The 19,810-nt window shown below is 40.8% G+C and overlaps 1 protein-coding gene across 2 annotated transcripts in view; it reads right to left on the bottom strand.

Annotated features, from left to right (window-relative positions):
* Positions 1-16,603, bottom strand: part of esrra (estrogen-related receptor alpha) — a 42,053-nt gene extending 25,450 nt beyond the window's left edge. Inside the window, exons 1-2 of one of the 2 annotated variants that reach the window (XM_062048143.1) lie at positions 16,345-16,603; positions 15,117-15,210 (exon numbers count right to left, since the gene is read on the bottom strand). The gene's annotated coding sequence lies outside the window, so the exon portion shown is untranslated. Of the gene's footprint in view, positions 1-628; positions 937-15,116; positions 15,211-16,344 lie in introns of those variants that run through there. The other variant, XM_062048144.1, reaches the window with a different exon arrangement.
* Positions 16,604-19,810: the final 3,207 nt, after the last annotated feature.

The raw sequence follows: 19,810 nt of genomic DNA, 5'->3' as shown, positions 1-19,810 counted from the left end.
AAATCGATTTTTTACAAATGAGAATCGATTCTGAATCGCACAACGTGAGAATCGTGAATAGAATACGAATCGATTTTTCCCCACACCCCTACTATCTAGACACCCCAACTAGTCCCACTTGTAACGAATTGCTTCAACATACCGCAATACAACTCAAACACAAGTAGATGAAATTAACTTCATTTGGAGTTTGAGAGTGCAGCACAGTCAACCCCAGTAGCTTAAAATGCAGTTTTCTATCAGGCAATCATCGCGTCATTCCAAATTTCACATGCAATATTTTTACTGGGAAGTCCCCCGCCTTCCGCCCGAATGCAGCTGAGATAGGCTCCAGCACCCCCGCGACCCCGAACGGGACAAGCGGTGGAAAATGGATGGAAGTATTTCTCAATTATACGTGCATGTGCACCGCTGCCTACATCGACATAAATATTGGTGTGACTCGAACTGAAGAACATTGGTCACACACAAGCATTTTTAGGCAAACGTTACATGTTCGTTTTGCTGTCTGCGCCTATAACTCACGCAGTGACCGTTAGCTCAGTTGACGAGTCTGGTGTTTAAAGTTCCTTTGCAGCGTGTCACAAATATTGCAATCTAATGTAGCATTATGTTAGCATTAGCTTACCTTGTTAGCATGAACGTCAGCTTCCGTTAGCTAAACAGCTAGCTGTCGCTTAGCGTTAATCCATGGAGTCCACGCTATTTCCTCCGGGGCCGTGGTTTATTTTGGCCGTTAACCCAGACTATGATTCGTGTTACCTGGAAATGGAGGCTGGTGTAGCACGTGCACTTCCCGAATATGCGATACAATGACACAAATTAGAACGAAAACAGGCTGCTACTGGCTGCAATATTTCAATGTACCGGACAACTAGCTAGCTTGCAGCTGCATGACCAACAACACTCCACTTCACTACGTGCCTTCTGGATATTGTTATCCGTTACATATCTATATGTTAACATCAAGCTTTTTTAAATAACTAACAGTCAACACCATTTCTAAATGTTGTATAATACATACCAAGCTATGAACGGATGTCTAAGTTATATTGTATCAATACGATGCATCACATATTATACATTTTTCTTACAATTCCAAAAGTTAAAGTAAAAAAAGTACCAATGATTGTCACACACACACATTGGTGTGGTGAAATTAACCTTTGCATTTCACCCATCCCCCTGTTCACCTCCCTGGGAGGTGAGGGGAGCAATGAGCAGCAGCGGTGGCCGCGGCCGGGAATCATTTTGGTGATTTAAACCCCAATTCCAACCCTTGATGCTGAGTGCCAAGTAGGGAGGTAATGGGTCCCATTTTTATAGTCTTTGGTATGACTCGGCCGGGGTTTGAACTCACGATCTACCGATCTCAGAGCTGTCACTCTAACCGCTAGGCCAAATCCAAAAGGGAGTAGGAAGAAGCAAAGCTTATTTAATCCTACCCCTTTACCACTTAATAGCAATTGCTAACACATACACTCACTTCCTGTTTTCAATGTGTACACAATTTACATCAGGGGTCTCAGACACGCGGCCCGCGAGACGTTATTTTGCGGCCCGCACCTTAATATGAAAATTTAATGTTAGTGCGGCCCGCAAGTTTTATATGAATGGCGCTTGACAGCGTCATACTTGCCAACCCTCCCGATTTTTCCGGGAGACTCACGAATTTCAGGGCAACCATTCTCTCGAATGTCTGCCGATTTTCACCCTAACAACAATATTAAGGGCGTGCTGTGATGGCACTACCTTTAGCGCCCTCTACAACCTGTACAAACAGCGTGCCAGCCCAGTCACATGTTGTATTTGACTTCTGTACACACACGTAAGTGAATGCAAGACATACTTGATCAACAGCCATACAGGTCACACTGAGGGTGGACGTATAAACAACTTTAACACTGTTACAAATATGCGCCACACTGTGAACCTACACCAAACAAGAATGACAAACACATTTCGGGAGAACATAGGCACCGTAACAACATAAACACAACAGAACAAATACCCAGAACACCTTGCAGCCCTAACTCTTCCGGGCTACAATATACACCCCCGCTACCACCAAACCCCGCCCCCCCAACCCTGCACACACACCCCCCTCTTTGCGCCGATTGAGGTGGGCGGGGTTGGGTTGTAGCCCAGAAGAGTTAGGGCTGCAAAGTGTTCTGGGTATTTGTTCTGTTGTGTTTATGTTGTGTTACGGTGCGGATCTCAGGGCGGTAGGTTGGAGTTCAAATCCCAGCCGAGTCATACCAAAGACTATAAAAATGGGACCCGTTTCCCTCCCTGCTTGGCACTCAGCATCAAGGGTTGGAGTTGGGGGTTAAAACACCAAAATGATTCCCGGGCGCAGCGCCGCTGCTGCCCACTGCTCCCCAAGGGGATGGGTCAAATGCAGAGGACAAATTTCACCACATCTAGTGTGTGTGTGACAATGCTGAGATCATTATCCATGCGTTCGTTACATCTCGTCTCGATTACTGTAACGTTTTGTTTTCGGGCCTCCCTATGTCTAGCATTAAAAGATTACAGATGGTACAAAATGCGGCTGCTAGACTTTTGACAAAAACAAGAAAGTTTGATCATATTACGCCTGTACTGGCTCACTTGCACTGGCTTCCTGTGCACCTAAGATGCGACTTTAAGGTTTTACTACTTACGTATAAAATACTACACGGTCAAGCTCCTGCCTATCTTGACGATTGTATTGTACCATATGTCCCGACAAGAAATCTGCGTTCAAAGAACTCCGGCTTATTAGTGATTCCCAGAGCCCAAAAAAAGTCTGCGGGCTATAGAGCGTTTTCTATTCGGGCTCCAATACTATGGAATGCCCTCCCGGTAAAAGTTAGAGATGCTACCTCAGTAGAAGCATTTAAGTCTCATCTTAAAACTCATTTGTATACTCTAGCCTTTAAATAGACTCCCTTTTTAGACCAGTTGATCTGCCGTTTCTTTTCTTTTCTTTTCTACTCTGCTCCCAACCCGGGGTGGACCGCTAGCCTGTCCATCAGATGGGGACATCTCTACGCTGCTGACCCGTCTCCACTCGGGATGGTTCCTGCTGGCCCCACCATGGACTGGACTTTCGCTGATGTGTTGGACTTTCACAATATTATGTCAGACACACTCGACATCCATTGCTTTCGGTCTCCCCTAGAGGGGGGGGGGGGGGGGGGGTTACCCACATATGCGGTCCTCTCCAAGGTTTCTCATAGTCATTCACATTGACGTCCCACTGGGGTGAGTTTTCCTTGCCCGTATGTGGGCTCTGTACCGAGGATGTCGTTGTGGCTTGTACAGCCCTTTGAGACACTTGTGATTTAGGGCTATATAAATAAACATTGATTGATTGATTGATTGATAAAAGTAAAATTAAAATAAATAACATAAATATGACAAATAAATTAAATATTATATATAATAATAACTATATATTATATATAATAATTAAATATTAGGGCTTTCCAATTAACAGTCAAATCCGAATTGCAAGAAGCTGCAGTTATTTTTTTAAAGTTTGTGATATAATTAGCAATTAATGAAATATGAAATAGGCTAATGTTTTCGAAATGTAAGAAATCATGTTACAGATTAAAACCGAAATCACATTCAATCATATATTCAAGATTTTCTTGGAAAAAAATAAAACTGTAATGCAAAGATGAAGAATCTCCAAATTGTATCTCTTTCTTATCTTGTTTTAAATACTCAAGCAATTTTCAACTAACAGTAAATTCCCCTGTGTGGAAATTATTTGAATTCAGGATAATCATTAAAAAAAAAAAATTCAGTAAACATTACTAAAAAAAAAAAACCAATGCCTGTTTTAAGTCAACAATTGGACAACACTGGATATGCCTGGCTGCATCGCTGTCGGCTGGCTGTGTGTGTGTTGCACGTTGACGACGCTCATTCGCTGTCTCCTGTCACGTGACTGGGCCAGCTCTATACTCTGCCAGGTACAGGGGTGTCCCAGCACATAGTAAGTTAAGTAAGTCATCAAAAACATCTGAAAGTGATGCTTGCACCCCCCACACGCCGTTTTTTGGTTTATATCGATACTTTTTTCAGAAAAGTGATGCCCAATGAGTAGCGTGTGAGTATCGATATATCGATACCGCAGGATCGATACGCACATCCCAGCTGCATACAACATGTGACTGGGCCGGCACGCTGTTGGTATAGTGAAAAAGCGGACGCGGCGACAGGTTGTAGAGGACGCTAAAGACAGTGCCATCACGGCACACCCTTAATATTGTTGTCCGGGTGAAAATCGGGAGAAATTCGGGAGAAAGGTTGCCCCGGGAGATTGTCGGGAGGGGCACTGAAATATTGGAGTCTCCCGGAAAAATCGGGAGGGTTGGCAAGTATGTTGCTAGGGCGGGATAGCCATTCAAAGAAGGTGAATTCATTAAAAAGTGCATGTTAGATTTTTTTAAGAAATCTTTTCTAGTGGCCCAGCCTCACCCAGTTTCTGCATCCAGTGGCCCCCAGGTAAATTGAGTTTGAGACCCCTGATTTACATCAATGTGTTCTACATAGATCAGTTCTCCATCCATCCATCCATTTTCTACCGCTTGTCCCTTAATAATTTAATCAGTTATTGGCTTTAGTATACAAGATCAGGAGTAAATCATGGTGAGAAAAGCAACTTTACATGTTACATCTGGAAAATAATTGCAATAATGCAATAATGGGCAATATGGCCTAAAATAAAATTACTATGTTTCCCAAAAAAATTAGAGATTTTTTACAACCTACTTTTTAAATAACCCAATGAATACAAAGGATCAAGATAATTCATAAGATGTTTCACTTTTATTTGATCAAAAGTAGTTTGAAATGCCATCCATCCATCCATTATCTACCGCTTGTCCCTTTCGGGGTCACGGGGGTGCTGGAGCCTATCTCAGTTTGAAATGCCACTGCATATTACTCTTAGCAAAATATTTGTTCTAAATTGGGTTATTTTTAAAACAGATATAAATAGGACTTTGTATGAAATCATTTTCCAAAAAACTAAACAGATTAAATTTAGCTATTATAGATTATTACGGCATATTTACTGTAATGCTTTTGTTCATATATTGATTAATATGCATTGTTATATATCAGTGCTTCTCAAATATTTTCTGTTCTCCCCCCAGGGAGAAGAAAATATTTTGTGCCGCATTCTCCACTCGACTATAAATAGTATAATTTGTCTATAAAATTGTTCTAACTACATCTCTGCATAACATTGTAAGCTCATTAACATTAAAGGAAACAACACACGGGTCTTTCCTTGTCTTCTACCATTGTTACAGTGAAGCCACGCTTTAAAAAAAAAAAGCATGTTTCTGTGGTCAAAAGCCTCCAGGAGGGCCTTCCCCACTATTTGTGAAGGACTGTTCGAAATAAATAAAGTTATTCAATTTGAGCTTCCTATGTGAGGCAAAACGTCATCTGTCTTGAATAAAATAATTCTTTAAATAAAAATGTAGCATTGAGAGGTCACTATAGTTTTAATCGCTGGATAAACACGGTCTTTTTCACTGTCCACTGTCGATGTACAGAGCGACTGCTTTAATGATCGTTTTCCACTGTTTGTTTTTTATCATCATACATACTTTGTGTACAGTATTCCATCATAGTACGCTGCTTTTAGCGGAAGTTTTGTTTGCCATGTTCTTGTTCGCCTCGTAAAGAGTTGCATTTCTTCCACTCTCCTTTAAATGCTGGAATAAGTTTGTCGGGCTGCTGCCTTTTTTAAACCAACTTTGCAGCCATTTGTTCCATGCCTGTTGCCGCAAAACAAAACCACTGACAACACTTTGGAACAAATGTCTCGCTCTCGTTGGCGTTAGCATTAGCCATGTTTTCTTATGAGTCAATCTCCCCTAGGGTTATATGGGTGGTGTGTTTGAAATAAAACATGCAAGAGAAAAAAACATTGATTTTATTAATATTTTGTTATTGTCTGTGACAAAAAAATAAAAACTCATCAATAAAATCGATTTATCACCCAGGCGTAGCACTTACTGATAAGCCTTATTTGCATTGTATGTCGGATTTCTACAACAGGAATTTGAAGGAGAATTGCAATTCTTAAAAAAAAGGTATTGTAGAATCTTCCTGAACGTTTTGAACTCCTGCCAGTGTTGTATTGAGCAGAATAATGCTGCCTGGAGAAGCTGTATGGATGTAGGTCAACTACAACCATAGCTAGTGTGACATTGTTCTTCTCCCTTTTAGTCACTTTTTCTGTAATGAAAACGATTGGCAACAAATCTTGCATCTAGTTTTGGTGTTATTGTCGACTGTACTCGTGTTTAGAGACACTGTTTAGATTCTGTCGCGCCATGTCTGTGACGAAAAGCGAGCTGCTGAGAGCCTGACGTCACACTTGCTTCACGTTGCTGGGAGCTTTTCTCTCATTAAAAACTGCCAGTGTCATCTTAAATTGTGAAGATCGCTGTCCGCGTGTATATTTCAAATTCATTAAAGTATATCCACAGTGTGGACACGCTGCCCTCGCTACAGACAACACCGTGCATATGGCTGGTGTTAATGTGTATGTTAGTGTGTTATGGTGGTCATTTTTCCAGTGGTCTTTGAACACACCGTGTCAGTGGAGAATGAACAAGTGTTGTGTGTCTAGGAGTGAAACAGGGAGACAGACGAGTGTGCACGGAGGAAATACTTGTTGGAATTGGCGAAGTTGGTAGAGTGGCTGTGCCAGCAATCGGAGTGTTGCTGGTTACTGGGGTTCATTTCCCACCTTCTACCTTCCTAGTCACGTCCGTTGTGTCCTTGCAAGACACTTCACCCTTTGCCTCTGATGGCTGCTGGTTAGCGCCTTGCATGGCAGCTCCCGCCGTCAGTGTGTGAATGTGTGTGTGAATGGGTAAATGTGGAAATACTGTCAAAGCGCTTTGAGTACCTTGAAGGTAGAAAAGCACTATACAAGTACAACCCATTTATCATTTATCAATTGGAATTGAGCACGTTGTTAGCATAAAATTAGCCATAAAAGCTAAAAAGAACGTCAGACTTTGTTATCTTCTGAACGCTACAATACATTATATTACTTTATTTTGGTAGTTGTGGCGCCTAATATCAAGCCTGTACATTAAGAAAAAACCCTAAACGTAGTTCAACCGAATGTATGGCGTAGCGCTTTTATTTTGAAGTCGAAAAAGTGAGTGATTGGTTTGAGAAAGTGTTTTGATATGTTTTAATGACTGTTTGCAATAAAAATGTTGACATCCTGCCAACTGTCTTTCATTTCTGTTGAGCTTTTATGTCATCTTACTTACTAACACAGTCACAGTAACAATCTAAATGTTATGTTATCGCTGCACCTTAGCACCATCCACATCTTTTTTGCGAGACAAGCGGGTAATATGTATGCGCAGCGTGCGGGCATGTTCAGGGGTTAAAATGCGTGCCTGTTGGTCAATCTCCAGGTGGGGGTGCCACTAATATCATATTAATACTTTTTTTCCCCTAATATTTTTGCAATCGACCAGTAGGGTCCCAAAGATCGACTAGTATATTGCGATCGATGGGTTGGCAACCCCTGCCTTATATGAATCTGTTGCAAGTCAGTTTTACAACCAGCATGGCTGAAATAAAAACATGACTTGGTATTAGAAGACCTACAACATCATTCCATCAATTCCCATTATTCACAAGTTATTTGGTCTATCAAAACATACTCAAACTAATACTGTTTGATCTTTGTCCAGGTATAGTAATCTAATTTGCATAATCCGCCAGGACGCATGTGCATACAATGTTGGAATAATGAAACAGTATTCATTTTTCTGTTATTAATAGACCTGATTCCTGATATCAACATTTTGGTTTGTTCTTGTTACATTAGGTTGCGATTTTGTTCCACATGCCCATCAAAAAGTAACTACAGTCCACAACCATACTTGCCAACCTTGAGACCTCCGAATTCGGGAGATGGGGGATGGGGTTTGGTGGTAGCGGGGGTGTGTATTGTAGCGTCCCGGAAGAGTTAGTGCTGCAAGGGGTTCTGGGTATTTGTTCTGTTGTGTTTATGTTGTGTTACGGTGCGGATGTTCTCCCGAAATGTGTTTGTCATTCTTGTTTGGTGTGGGTTCACAGTGTGGCGCATATTTGTAACAGTGTTAGTTGTTTATACGGCTACCCTCAGTGTGACCTGTATGGCTGTTGATCAAGTATGCCTTGCATTCGCTTGTGTGTGTGTAAAAGCCGCATATGTTATGCGACTGGGCCGGTACGCTGTTTGTATGAAGGAAAAGCGTACGTGACGACAGGTTGTAGCTAAAGGCAGTGCCTTTACGGCACACCCCCAATTTTGTTGTCCGGGTGGAAATCGGGAGAAATTCGGGAGAATGGTTGCCCCGGGAGATTTTCAGGAGGGGCACTGAAATTCGTGAGTCTCCCGGGAAAATCGGGAGGGTTGGCAAGTATGTCCACAACTAGCCCCCGGGCCGTAATTTGACGTGGCCTGGTTTACATATTGTATTTTACCGGGAAAACAAAGTGTAACCAAATGACCGACCCAAAATAATATCTCCAAGCTCAGTTTTTAGTAGAGATGGGATTTATGGCTCTTTGAAGGGAGATAGATCTTTAAAAGAGCGACCGTCACATTTTTCGATTTTAGCACTATCGCTAGTCATGACTAGGGATGATGTTTGATAAGGAATTATCGAGTTCGAGCCTATTATCGAATCCTCTTATCGAACCGATTCCTTATAGATTCTCTTATCGAGTCCAGATAGGTTGTTGTATATGGGAAAAAAACACAATATTTGGTTTAACAAAAGCTCACTTTTATTATATAATAAAAAAATAAAATCTAATAAATAAATAAATATTGACTGTTACCCACCTAAAAAAATAAAAATAAAATAAAATAAATAAATATTGACTGTTGTTACCCAAAGTATATTAAGTGGGATTTTTTAGAGAAACAAATATATACAGTAACACAAAAACAACCTGTCTCTGTGATCACTATAGGTGTATAAATAATAATATAGTGTTAAATGAAATCAGTCCCTTGGGGACAAAACTGAAAATAATACAGCTCTACAAAAAGTGCACTTCTGCTGCTATTTGACATAACTGTTTGTTATGATGCTTTGACATTTTTGCACTTTATTTCTTTATTGAAAGAAAATTCTATGAAGAGAAAAGTTCTTTGCAAATGTGGTTACACTGCTAAAAAATGAAAAGTTAAAGCTAAAAAAAGAAATACACTTTATTGAGTTAACATTATTTCTTTATAGGGGGAAAAATGTTATGAGCGAGAGAATATAACAACTACACTACCCATCTTGCAACGGGAGTTACGAGCATGCGCGGTAGCCCCGAAAAGTGTTGCATGTTGCCACGCTGTGAAAGTAAACATCAAGAACTCAGCCAACACGCCTCGTCTGCATTATTTATAATTAGACAGACAACACATCTACAGTGTGATTTTGTTTTGTTTACAAGGAAAGAAAAACAAAAGTTAAAAAAGGGATTTATGTTGTATATATATGTATGTGCTGCGGTTGTTTTAAGAACGTTGCGACAGCTGTTGTAAAGGAGGTGCGTTGCTAGCCTGGTTGCTATGTTTCCGGTTGGTCGTAAAAGTGTTCGTCATGTGTTTTACCCTGCTAAAATCTCTCAGTAAAGTTATTCGATGGATGATAGCTTTTGTTTTGAACTTTATTACACCTTGGAGCACTTTTTCCTGCTTTCGCTATCTGCGCCTAATGACTGAGCTACGTGACGTCAATTCTTGTGATGTCCCACGGAGCATTTCTGGTCGGGACGGGATTCGAATAAAGAATCAACTCTTTTCCTTTACTATAGTGGTCTCGATAACGGGTACCGGTTCTCAAAAAGGGATTCGAGTCCGAGGACTCTGTTCTTTTCTTATCAAACAACCGGGAAAACCGGTTTCGAGTATCATCCCTAGTCATGACTACTGCTAATGAATGATTGGACTGCATGCTTGTGGAAGTTAAAGTACCAATGATTGTTACACACACACTAGGTGTGGTGAAATTTGTCCTCTCCCTTTGATCACCCCCTGGGAGGTGAGGGGAGCAGTGGGCAGCAGCGGTGCCGCGCCCGGGAATCATTTTTGGTGATTTAACCCCCAATTCCAACACTTAATGCTGAGTGCCAAGCAGGGAGGTAATGGGTCCCATTTTTATGTGGGATGGGACCCATTTTTATAGTCTTTGGTATGACTTGGCCGGGGTTTGAACTCACAACCTACCGATCTCAGGGCGGACACTCTAACCACTAAGCCACTGAGTAGGTCTGTACGCTCTGTACGCTTCCATGCCACAACTTGCCCAGCAGCGGTAATGCACACTCTCCAGGCTTGTGGAGGCGCCTTGCATGTCTGGATCTCTGCTCCCACTGTGTATACATTGCAATTTTTTGTGTATTTCATTACTAGTAACACTTCCTTATTTTTATTTTTTATTCGTACTGGTGGGAATTTGGTAGCCCCTGCTGGACCCACTACGGACTGGACTCTCACATTATTAACCGTATCCACTCAGCTTTCATTGCACCGGTTGCCCGGGGGCGGTGCCCACATCTGCGGTCCCCTCCAAGGTTTCTCACTGCGCCCAATGGGTTGAGTTTTGTCTTGCCCTGATGTGGGATCTGAAGTCGTTGTGGCTTGTGCAGCCCTTTGAGACATTTGTGATTAAGGGCTATATCAATTGACTGATTGATGATTGAAAATGAATCTGAATACATTTACCATTACACCCCTAGTATATTCCATATGGGTCTGAATACTTGTTAAATATAGTGACAAAGGGGGCAACACTTATCCTTCCTGCTACACATTCTTATTCTCTTGCAGACTAGGTGTTTATAGTTAGGCATGCCGCCTGATTAGCGCCGAATCTATTTGTAGCAGTTCAAATGTATTTGTAACGAGCTGCCAAATTAATGAAAGTACAGGAAACACAAACACGGCAAAAGCAGCATATTCTGAAAGTCATGTACAGAGTCTTAAATTGTGCACTTCCGTACTTACAGTACACTTAGTCCTTTGAGTGCATACGTGCGTTTGCACCAAAGGCTGAAAATGTATCTTGCATCACATAACTTGCATGAGTGAGGCCGGCTAGCTGCGCCCCCTTCCGGCATACCTTTACTTGCACCTACAAAAAATTTAGCGGACGGCAGAGCTGTGTTTGGTAGACTTTTTAGTACATATTTTCTGTGTTTGCCTTCCTGCCCTTCCTCTCCCTCGACTTGTTCAGGGGGCACACAACCCACCTTTGTGAGAATGTTCTCCCCCTCTGGTTTCAGAGCAATATGGACAGTAAAAGTGACCATTGTTTCAAAATGATTAGTTCCAGTTCCAACAACAATATGGATGTTGCTTGAGACGCCATTGTTTACACTTACTACACACAGGAAGTTAATACCTAGTCAACAAAAGCTGTTTTTGCTCACTGAGGAAAACACTGTCCTCCAGTGTTTCAGAACAAAATTGCAAGTCATGCGTCATCAAATGCAGAAGAGCTATAAATGAATCAAGAGACGGAAGGTGAAGTATGGCAAAATGCAGTGTAGTGTCAAAATGGTGAGAGAGCAGTGCTGGATGCCATCTTGGCTATGTAGCAAAAGGGTAAAAACTAATTTGAAATAATGACGACATAGGTAAATATTGCGATCATCATTATTCCAAGTACGGAGTGTTCAGTCGTACACAGGAGGGTTTCCTGATATAAATGGTAAAAAATTGTCGACCATAAAGTTTTTAATAATATTGTTATATCGTGATAATGCATGTAGATGACACATTCTAGCTGTGTCCTGCAAGTGTAACAGTGTCAAGTAAATGAACGTGTCCTCACCGCAATGTAACATTCTTGCTAGTGGCTAACGTCCCTCCACAGTGCAAAATAACTTCTAAGTCAGCAAATAAACTATGTTTCTTTAAAAGGATCATCAGTGTAGGTTGAGGAACAGCTAAACATACTACACTATACACTGTAGGAGGATACGCTAACAACAAGCTAAAACTCTTGAACAGAAATAAAGGTGGGTGGCTTAATGCAAATATCGACAGTAACGATTCCAAGTGTAGTATCAGCATATTGTCGATACTTCTGTGGTTGGATCAATATTTTCTATTCTCCAAAAACCTTCTGTCCTTTTTTATTATTGTTAACAAACTCAGGAAGTAAGTCTCTGGACACAAGAGTGATTTAAGGGCAAGTACCAAATTATTTAAATCAGAGCCAGTGGGAAGAAATCATTGAAATATTTAATTGATATTGTTACACCGCCATTCTGTGTTTTGTGTTATGTAATTGCAATCAAAAATGTAATCATTCAGTGATCTTGGCCATTTTAAGTATCAGTATTGTTGTGACCAATACTGCCCCTGTAACAACATGGTATTGGGTCGATACCACCCAAATGTTTAGTATCGCCCAAAACCAATATGATTCAGTTTAAGAGACTGTTCAAACTACAAGTGTTCACAAAGTACAAAGAAGAACAATTATGATGAACATCTTGAATCTTAAAAAAACAAAAAAAAAACAAAGATATAATGATTATTTATGTGTTTAGTATTTGTTTACTTATAAGTATACTTATGGTATGTTTATTCATTTATTATTTATTTATTCATCGTTCTGTTACAGAGAACAAGCAAATGGGTTTAAATTGCTATGATATGAAAAGAGGTAGAATTAAAGGCCTACTGAAACCCACTACTACCGACCACGCAGTCTGATAGTTTATATATCAATGATGAAATCTTAACATTGCAACACATGCCAATACGGCCGGGTTAACTTATAAAGTGACATTTAAAATTTCCCGGGAAATATCCGGCTGAAACGTCGCGGTATGATGACGTATGCGCGTGACGAAGTCAGAGTAACGGAAGTTATGGTACCCCGTAGAATCCAATACAAAAAGCTCTGTTTTCATTTCATAATTCCACAGTATTCTGGACATCTTTTGCAATTTGTTTAATGAACAATGAAGGCTGCAAAGAAGACAGTTGTAGGTGGGATCGGTGTATTAGCAGCGGACTACAGCAACACAACCAGGAGGACTTTGTTGGAGAGCAGACGCGCTGGCCACCGACCTCACCTTGACTTCCTACGTCTCCGGGCCGCCAAACGCATCGGGTGAAGTCCTTCGTCCTTCTGCCGATCGCTGGAACGCAGGTGAGCACGGGTGTTGATGAGCAGATGAGGGCTGGCTGGCGTAGGTGGAGAGCTAATGTTTTTAGCATAGCTCTGTGCGGTCCGGTTGCTAAGTTGCTAAGTTAGCTTCAATGGCGTCGTTAGCACAGCATTGTTAACCTTTGCCAGCCTGGAAAGCATTAACCGTGTATTTACATGTCCACGGTTTAATAGTATTGTTGATTTTCTATCTATCCTTCCAGTGAGGGGTTTATTTTTTTTGTTTCTATATGCAGTTAAACACGATGCTATCACGTTAGCTCGTAGCTAAAGCATTTCGCCGATGTATTGTCGTGGAGATAAAAGGCACTGAATGTCCATTTCGCGTTCTCGACTCTCATTTTCAAGAGGATATAGTATCCGAGGTGGTTTAAAATACAAATCCGTGATCCACAATAGAAAAAGGAGAGTGTGGAATCCAATGAGCCAGCTTGTACCTAAGTTACGGTCAGAGCGAAAAAAGATACGTCCATCACTGCCTCTCAAGTCCTTCACTGTAACGTTCCTCATCTACGAATCTTTCATCCTCGCTCAAATTAATGGGGTAATCGTCACTTTCTCGGTCCGAATCTCTCTCGCTCCATTGTAAACAATGGGGAATTGTGAGGAATACTAGCTCCTGTGACGTCACGCTACTTCCGGTACAGGCAAGGCTTTTTTTTTATCAGCGAGCAAAAGTTGCGAACTTTATCGTCAATTTTCTCTACTAAATCCTTTCAGCAAAAATATGGCAATATCGCGAAATGATCAAGTATGACACATAGAATGGATCTGCTATTCCCGTTTAAATTTAAAAAAAATCATTTCAGTAGGCCTTTAAATAAGCTTTGCTTCTTCCTACTCCTTTTCGGACCTGCCGTAAAGAAACAACTGGAAATATGTGATGCTTTACATTGTATCGTAAGCATTTTTTATTTATAGATCTGTATCTCTCTGGAATAACCTGCCTCGAATTCTCACCGGCATTGAAAGTAAACAGGTTTTTAAAAGGAAAGTAATATTTTATCTGGGTCTGTAAATTAGTTTGCTTGTTGATGATTTTTGTTTGGTTTGGTGTTGTGTAGTTATAATTATACGGTAATTAATATTACGTGACTGTAAATTGTTTGCTTGTTGATGCTTTTATTTGTTTCTGTATTGTGTAGTTATAATTATATGCTTTTACTTGTAATTGTATTGAGTTTGTGGACCCCAGGAAGACGAGTGGGTTGTTGTGGCAACCAGCTAATGGGGATCCTTAATAAAAATAAAAATAAAATCGAATGTTCGAAATAGACTGAACTGAAAACGAATGTAAAGTGTCCAAAAAAACCACAAGAATTAAATGCTTGCTACAGTTCAACAGAAGTGTAAATAAACCATGTTAAAACAGAAAGTAACCAGATATTAACAGTAAATTAGCAAGTAGATTAATAGCAATTTTAACAAAATAATATAACCGGAAATGACGCAATAGGTTAATACGTCAACAGTTAAATTAAACGCCTTGAAATCTGCTTTGAAATGGTTCTATTATCATTTACATAACAATTAATATATCGTGATATAAAAACGCTATCACTGGAGGCTGCAATATAGATTTTAGGCCATATCGCCCACCCTTAGTGCACAGTATTCCTAATGAAGTGTACTGATGGAACTACTTGATTAGAGTAGTTGCTTTTTGTTTGCTTTTAAAAAGATGGAAGTACTGTGGATAAAAGCGTTTTGGCTTTAAAAAAAAACCCTCTGCACAATCATTTCCATACAAAATGCTACTAACTTCAACTGAAAAGCCTAGTTTCTTCAATCCTCAATTGCACTTAACCGGTGACAGAACGGCATTGTAAGGTTATATCAACACACTGCATAATAGTGGTCTAAACTCAAACAATAGCTACAAGAGGGCATTACCTGTTTGCTGGACTAGAATTTGAAGCCTTAACAGGACGTGATGACTCCTGGTGATTGTTGCGGCTTTCGGTTGCAGATCTCAGATATATCAGTCCTGCAACGTGAATGAAGGTTTATGCAGTTACATATTTTCCACATTCAAATCAAATCATGGCACTAAAAGCACGATCCAGTGTGGTGACCACGGGCAACGTTTTTTTTTTGTCATGCATTTGTCTGTTCATCCTTCATATGTATACTGACCTGGATGTATTTGGATCTATGGACACACACCCCCGCCTCCCCCACCCCTTCTTCCCTTATGCTGCGTGATACACTCCAAAGGTCAAAGTCACAGGAATGCTTCAATGACAGACAGCGGAGCCAACACCTTGTCTCTCACTCGTACTAAGTTTGACACTGAAAAGTTTGGTAGCAGCAGCGCTTAGTAAATCAATAATTACATGGACGAGTTGTGCAAAATTATTTCAAACATGTTTTAGTTGGCGTTGCAGATATGGAACCGAATTAGCAAAAGAGAAGAGGGATATAAATGTTTTCAGACTTTGAACCGGCATACTGAAAGTGCCATATGTGTAAAGTACAATGTCCTCTACCCGCTAGTATGCATCAAATAAGTGCACTTAAAAGTATTTTAGAGCTTTGGACATGCTGCCGTTGTGCAGCCAAGAACAGGCACCCAGGGGTGACCTTGCCTACTGATCTCCAACCGGTGAAAAGGTTAATTGCCAAAGTGGATTACGCCGTCAGATCAGTGATCTCAATCCTGGGGCCCGCAGCAGCCTCGGTTACTTCCAGAGGTCAGTGTGTTAAGGCAGGGACTGAGGGAAGAAGTCAGGAAATATTTATCACAGCAATGAAGAAGAAGTAGTTTTGGTCTGCTGCGACTTACTCAATGTTTGCAAATGTTTTGTGGAGGTTCATAAAAGACTGGGGGGCTTGGTCGTGTAACTTTAATACCGCTGATGACGTCTGCAAGTGGTCCTTTGAGCATGGGCATAAACAAGAGGTGCGGGGCCAGTAAATAATGGGCGAAAACGACTACACTAAATGATGAATTCTCCTGCGGCTTATGCACCCTACCCCCAATAACGTGAACAGCCACTCTGCTTCAGCGTGCATACAAACCAAGCGACAACCGACAAGACATGCATAAACTGACGAACACCCGCAAATATTCATATTATTGTGCTATTAAGAAACCCCGCACGTTTGTGGTGACACCTACCGGGTCGCGTTGTCTTAATCTGGAGCCAGGCAGGTCTCTGGGACTGGCAGGTCCACCGTGGGTGTTTTTTTTTTTTGTAGCAGTTTAACAGCGCTGTCCGAGCAATGTCACGTTTCTTTACACCTCACGGCGACTTTACCGGGAAGTATGTGATGACAGCAATCGACGACATACCGTCTTCTTCTCCTGCTTGCTTCCAGACACTGGTGGTGGCGATAAAAAAAAAATTTCGCCTTCGACTACCACCACTCGAGCTGTTTCTAATAGTCGAGTTCAAGATATTGAAATACAACTTCCGGTTGTGTATGATTTTCACAATAAAACACCGCCGGCCGTTGTAGCTAAATCTTACGCACACTTCTCAGGTTGTAAACCACTCTAAAATAAAATAGGCAATTTGAATGTAAAATATGACAACTTCACATCTGCGTACTTTAGCAGGTGAGGGTTTAATCTGATTTTGATATGAATTACTGTTTTATTTTGACGTTGTACGATTCCGGTGTTGCTAGTTTTACTCGCAAACTTGCTGGCGGCTCAGTGACGTCAGCCTCTGTCCCGTGCCTTGGCTCCTCCCGCTGTCCAATTTGCGTCTGCTTTCTCCGTGACGTCAGTGCGTATCGTCCAAAAGCGTCATCAACTTCATAACGGGGGCAAAGAGTAAGTATTACAAAAATAGAATAGTTAACTTTCAGGTGAGTTTGCCACATGTGCACGTGCACTATCCGCATATCTTAATTTACATAAAGTCAGTTTACTCATTGTAACTCATCATAATGCCAAACAATATTGTGCTTTTTTTCATGAAATAATCATAATCTATGTGGGAGTGCTGAAAAGAGAAAGCGAGAGAGACAGAGAGAGAGAGGAAAAAAGCAAGCACACCTCTATAGAAAATGTGGTCATGCTTTTTGGTCTTGTGTCCAATGGCCTACCTCACCTCAGTGAGGGAGCTAAAACACACCATATGTAACACTTACCCAAAATGCAACTGTGCAGCATACAATGACGTTGTGCCAACTCTCTATTTTAAAAACAAGAAGACATTACATGAGAGTTGTATTAATAAAGATAATTGGCATTGCATTTGTTTATATTGAGCTGATATTGTGCCTGCACTAATTAACCCTCCACCCCCATAGAGCAGTGTAAAAAGGTGCGCCTAGCGGTGGTCAGGCATGAAACGGTGCTGTGGGTGCAGGTTGGCCGAGGAGGGGGGGGGGGGGGGGACTGACGGCAGTGTCATTGCGACCTTGAAGCAAGGTCATGAAGTCTGCTGCAGACACTGCGATTCTGTGGGACTGCATCATGCTGGTGCAGTGTGCGTTATTAACCTGACTGTGCATAGGTAGGATTTAGAACTTTGAATTAGCATATAAATCAAACAATACAATTTACTGTTACATGCGCTCATGCATTGCAAGATTTATCTACATGTCATGGGACATGCTTGAACTAACTATATTGAATGGTGGTTCAAACAAACAGTGAATGCCAGCTAGGGGTCACTGGGGTGCTTGTTACAGCAGGTCCTGACCTGAGACAAGTGTCAGCTGATAGAATACATAAATACCAAGAAGCCTTTGTGTTTGATGTACAGGAAAAGCACATTACTGCATCATTGAGTCACTGGTAAGACGTCTGCTCCATAACGGTTTGATGACTAGGTTAGTAGGATGCACACTTTGCAGCTCTTTATAACCAAAATGCATAGAAATATTCTAAACATAAGATGAATTACAACAGTTACGGTGTTTGAAGGGGACCAACAATGATTTTAACTACACAGTCAAAACATTTCCTGGTGATCTTTATTAGTGGTTCTTAAACCTTTTTCATCAAGTACCACCTCAGAAAATACTCTCCAAACACCACCCCTAATGACCAACATTAAAATACAGTAGCGTAGTGGGCCTAAGTATTCATTAAAAACAAGGCAGAATAATATATAATAATATATCATTGGCCACTGTAACATTAAGACACAGTTTAAACAGTAACACTGTTTGAATATAAGTGAAGTGAATTATATTTATATAGAGCTTTTTCTCTAGTGACTCAAAGCGCTTTACATAGTGAAACACAATATCTAAGTTACATTTAAACCAGTGTGGGTGGCACTGGGAGCAGGTGGGTAAAGTGTCTTGCCCAAGGACACAACGGCAGCGACTAGGATGGCGGAAGTGGGGATCGAACCTGAAACCCTCAAGTTGCTGTCACGGCCGCTCTACCAACCGAGCTATACCGCCCCAACAATATAGAAAAATAAAACACTGTAGTTAAATCTTGTGAGTCTTCGGTGTACCACTAGATGGAGCCCCGGTTTGAAAATCGCTGGTCTAGATCAGTGGTCCCCAACCACCGGGCCGCGGCCCGGTACCGGTCCGCGGACCGATTGGTACCGGGCCGCACAAGAAATGTAAAAAAAAAAAAAATACTTTTTTTTTTTTATTGAAATCAACATAAAAAACACAATATATACATTATATATCAATATAGATCAATACAGTCTGCAGGGATACAGTCCGTAAGCACACATGATTGTATTTATTTATGTAAAAAAAAAAAGTTTTTTTTTTTTAAATACACCCCCCCCCCCCCACCCACCCCCACCCCCTTATCTTACCTTTTTTGTGTTTCCCCTTGACTTGAAGCAAAGGGGAGAGAGCTTCGAATATTGCGAATTCACATCATGGCATATTTTTTGGAGATATTTTTTAATTTTTTTAGGACTATATTCTAAAAAAAAATTCTACATTTTCAATAATAAAAATTAATAAATAAACATATCAATACTACAGTAGTATTGGCCACTAGATGATACCAAACCAATCAGAGTGCACTGTTTAGTATCATGGTCACTGATTGGCTCAGCCTGGGGCAGTATTGCTATATTGGATTCAATGAATGTAAAGGTGACTAAAGGGTGTTATTTAATATTTAGAGGGCTCTCATCTAGTTGAACAAATATATACAGATGGTCATGAACAGTTTTTTTTTTTTGATATTCAAATATAATCCTTTTAATTAATGATTCCTACTTCGTGGAGTGTCATTTATCACGGTCCCAACCAATTGACAGCGATAAACGATGGACAACTGTATCCAACATTGTAACATTTATAAGTCAGAAAAGACAACATTCATCATAAGTCCCCTTTAATTAGCTAACATCAGTCCATAATGACTGACACCATATATTAGAGATTGATTCAATCTATAGCTGAAGGCAGAGATTGTTTACACATTGGAATTCTAAATTAAATGTGACAATGTGGATTTTGTCAGACTGAGGGAAGTCTTATGGTACAAATGAAGAGTCCAAATCATCCCTCTGCTGGCAGCAGCAGGAAAAGAGCAGCAGCCGACTTCATGACATTCACAGGGAAGTGCGAGTATGCTTGTGTGTGTGTGTGTGTGTTTGTATGTGTGTGTGCGTGTGTGCGTGCCTGCGTGTGTGTGTACG

The sequence above is a fragment of the Entelurus aequoreus genome, linkage group LG05 (genome assembly GCF_033978785.1).
Source record: "Entelurus aequoreus isolate RoL-2023_Sb linkage group LG05, RoL_Eaeq_v1.1, whole genome shotgun sequence".
NCBI classification, from domain to species: domain Eukaryota; kingdom Metazoa; phylum Chordata; class Actinopteri; order Syngnathiformes; family Syngnathidae; genus Entelurus; species Entelurus aequoreus.
Note: the sequence above shows the minus strand (reverse complement) of the source record. Positions and strands in the feature narration are given on the sequence as shown.